General features: G+C 41.3%; 1 non-coding gene across 1 annotated transcript; it reads left to right on the top strand.

Moving 5' to 3' along the window:
- Nucleotides 1-3,096: 3,096 nt before the first annotated feature.
- TRNAQ-UUG (transfer RNA glutamine (anticodon UUG)) lies at nucleotides 3,097-3,168 on the top strand. Its single transcript has one exon. It is a non-coding gene; the product is annotated as a tRNA-Gln (tRNA).
- Nucleotides 3,169-4,226: the final 1,058 nt, after the last annotated feature.

Genomic DNA, 4,226 nt, shown 5'->3' with positions numbered 1-4,226 from the left:
GTTCCTTAGTGATAACCCAAACACAAACACACCTCCAGTGTCCACTCTAGGGCCGTGTTCTCCTGCAGCACCAGCAGGAAGAAAGAACTCAGGTTCCTCACAAACTGAATCTTTTGGCACGGGGAGCGTGTGTCATCTCGACACGCCTTTTAACGCCAGTACGTGGTGCGGAGTGCAGTCGGTCTGTAACGTAGGACATGTCATGTGTTATTGGTCCCAGTCGGTCTAGAACGCTGGGCCTGACATGTGTTGGGGGACCAAGTCGGTCTTGAATGGTGGGCCTGACAGGTCTTGAGACCTGCCATGTCTCCCGGAAGGTGGGCCTGACAAGTGGGGTGGGCTGCATTTCCTCATGGATGGTGGGTCTGGTAGGGCGTGTGGGCTGCAGTGCAACTTGAGAGGGCGAGGTCACTTGGTCAGCATCAGTAGGACAGTGAGGTTTCACTTTTGCACAGCGACCGTTGACGGAAAGTGGTGTCACGTTGGCAAGAAGTGCCTTCTTGTAGGAGGCATAGCAGGAATACTGGATGACGGCAATCCCGCGGTGGTTCTCGTACGTGGATGCAGCCAGGATACTTCTCCTTGGTGGGGCTCGCTTCGTGGTTGGTGGATGTGGCCCTCCCCGCTACATGGTCACAGTGGTTGACCTATTTTACGTCAACACATTACGAGGTCAACCTTCACCAAATCCATATGGCGTTCATACCAGCTTCACCCATATTCCATTTCCTCCAATTCCACTTCTGGGTATTCCACCTCCATATCCACAGAGCCAAATTCCACTCCATCCATCACTTCCACGTCTGGGTATTCCACCTCCATGTCCACACAGCCATAGCCCATATCAAATACATGGACATATTCAAATTCCATCTCCTGGACAAAGGAGGATCGTCCTACCTCCTTGGTGAACATTATTATATTGAAGTGTTCGAGGAAAGGTTGAGGGAGCTTGCAAGGCGGAGCAGAGATGTTCACTCGACAGAGGTCACAGCTCAAATGATGCTCTCGGCCTGGCTCCCGCCCTTATATAACCTGGGAACTGATCATATCCTAGCATAGCTTAATATAGAGAAGTCTCATATAGTGAAGTTAATACTTTAATACAGTTAAGTTTATTTCTCAATAGTTTAATACATGTGCCTCACAACAGTTCCTTCACCCGTACAATGTCCCATCACAGAACTCAAGGATTGTCATTATAATTCGTTTTTATCAGCAGAAATTAGATTAAAGTGACTAAAGATAAGTGGTTTAATATGTTATGTGTGTTCTCTGTCATCATAAAGATGGCCATCTACCCTGATGTGTGAAGAAAACATCAATTTTGCCGAGGCTGTGGTGAAGATAAGAACACAATGTGGTCATACAATGGTGTAGTCAAGATGTGTTATAACTATGTAGCGAAGAGGAGGATTTAGTGAAAATATATATGTTTCTTCACGCTGAGCCATTCCATATAGATGAATATATCTATAATCTAATTGCGGTAAATTACCATATGACTTTAACGGCACCAGCCAGCAGGAAAAATATCGGATATAGGAGTGACTGAATATTTTGTCGGGTACAGAAATAATTGAATATTTGGTACGATCGATCAAAATGCTTTTTATAGGCAAATAATTTCTGATTTTTAAAATGATTTTTTCCATCTGTTGGAAATGGTTAGAGTAATTAAAGATATGAAAACCGATGGAAAAGTTCAGTTTAACGCTTTTACGAATGTCTTGCTGCGTGTTTGGGAAGAGCAGTAAACTACAGGAATATATTGGTCTAATGTCCCCTGCTCGTCCAACAGCAGATATTGTATGGTCTGAGACATTATTTCTGGTGGAGGTGGATTCTCTCCGGCATTGCGTAAATCACTTCCACAAACTTGCGCCATTTTGCACAAATACAGATCCGATATGATGCATTTCCCAGCTCTGTTACGTTATGGACCCTAGTCATCCTAGCCTAACCTAGCCTAAATAAAAAGGTTTGGAATAATGTGCAACATTTCTCCTTCATTACAGGTGATAATAAACCTAGGCTATACAGCAACCAGGAACGTCCATATTTGTCTAACTTCTCACATGTCTGTGTCATCTGTCTGCAAACATGTCGACCATTACCATGAGGGCAATTGCGGCTTTTGATTTTGAATATCACACGTTTCCTCTCTGCCGTGAGATCTTCATACTTAAATAAAATGGTGGGCCGTAAGAAATATATGTCCATCGAAGGTCAACTATATGGCTCAGTTCCATCATCAGTTTCTAAGAAAACTGAAAAGGTGAGGTGCCAACGAGATTCGAACTCGGATTGCTGGATCCAAAGTCCAGAGTGCTAACCCTTACACCATGGGACCTGATAAGAAAAGATGTGATTTCATCTAAATGTTTTACATATAATCAACCAGAGGCCATTCCTCCCTCCCTGCCTGCAGGGTTCAAGGTTTTCTAGAAGGTTCTCGAAGATTCTGGTAAGATCATTACCTTTGAGAGGTCGTCGTTAGATGACAGTCAGGTTCACTCTATGGTTGGTGTTTGTAGTTGGTTGTCCGAGGATGTTGTTATACTTGATCAATTTTGTAATTGTTGACTTTCAGGTAGGAAGTACTCATTTACGATGCATCCTTGTACTCACAACAACCTTATGAGTCACTTCAAGATTTATCTTCACTACAACTTTATCTTCACTACACTATTAAGGTTGAAGTCAATGGTCACATTCACTACAATCTCAACACGACTGGTCTTATACCTAACCCATATTATCACTACATCCATGTACATGTACTTCTTGCAGAATAAAACAGATATCACTGATTTCTGTGAAAGTTGATATATACAGCATTACGTATCTATCAATCTATCTAATATCTGTTTTTTACCTATCTATCTATCTACCTATCTATCTACCTTTCTAAATCAGAAAGTCAACAACAATATCATTAATGATACGTATAACTACGTCCTCTCAATGGCAGTTCCTACCCAGAATCTTAGAGAACCTTCTAGAAAACCTTGAACCCTGCAGGCAGGGAGGGAGGAATGGCCTCTGGTTGATTATATGTAAAACATTTAGATGAAATCACATCTTTTCTTATCAGGTCCCATGGTGTAAGGGTTAGCACTCTGGACTTTGGATCCAGCAATCCGAGTTCGAATCTCGGTGGGACCTCATCTTTTCAGTTTTCTTCGATACTGATGATGGCCGCATTATTCTGTACGTTATATATACATTCATATATATACATAAATATGTATATATAAACATATATATGGAATAATATGGTTTTATCAATAGCCGGAGACCATTCCTCCCTCCTTGCCTGCAGAGTTCATAGTTTTCTGGAAGGTTCTAGAAGATTCTGGTGAGATAATTGCCATTGAGAGGACATTGTTATACTTTATATATCAATGATTCTATCATTGTTGACTTTCAGATAAAGATAGATATATAGATAGATAGATAGTTAGATTGATAGACTGATAGAGCGATATTTAGATAGGTATATAGATAGATAAGTCTCATCAATACTGTATCTTACGCTATCTCCTGTTGCTGGACATATGTTCAACCAGCATTGGGAAAACCTCCAGTAGACCTTAATGTAAAGCAAGATAATAACAAAACCTGCAATAAAAGAATACGATCAACTCCCCAGTGCAGAAATATTGTGACCAGAAAGTCTTCTAGCAAGATGTCAGACGCTTCCACGGGAATCACAAACATAACATGAAATATTTGAGCATCAACAATAACAAAACTAATGATTATAATCAAACCATAACAAGAAAAATTATAAACAAATGGAAAATAGGGCTCTAGATTATGCTTCTAGAAAACAAACTTTAACGAAAACTGTGAAAAGAAATACCCATCTGGCTGATACGACACAGTAAAAGAACCATCCCACAACCAACTCTAAACTGAACCTGACTGTCCCCTAACAACGTCCTCTCAATGGTATTTATCTTACCAGAATCTCGTAGAACTTTCCAGAAAATCAAGAACTCTGCAGGCAAGGAGGGAGGAATGGCCTCTGGCTGCTGATGATAACCACATTATTCTATATATATACTTTTACCTACAACCGAAGGTTGACCGGCCAGCCCAAGTGGCTACAGAGGTTGTATCCATGAAAGAAACGGACCCACCAGCAGACGAATTCGGTTGGCAGGTTGTATCGAAGAAGAGGAAAAAGAAGGTTGCCCAACCAGCCAAACCAGAAGGGT

This window comes from Panulirus ornatus, unplaced genomic scaffold (assembly GCF_036320965.1).
Source record: "Panulirus ornatus isolate Po-2019 unplaced genomic scaffold, ASM3632096v1 CTG_6609_pilon, whole genome shotgun sequence".
NCBI classification, from domain to species: Eukaryota; Metazoa; Arthropoda; class Malacostraca; order Decapoda; family Palinuridae; genus Panulirus; species Panulirus ornatus.
The sequence above is the reverse complement of the archived record's forward strand: the minus strand, read 5'-3'. Positions and strand labels throughout refer to the sequence as shown.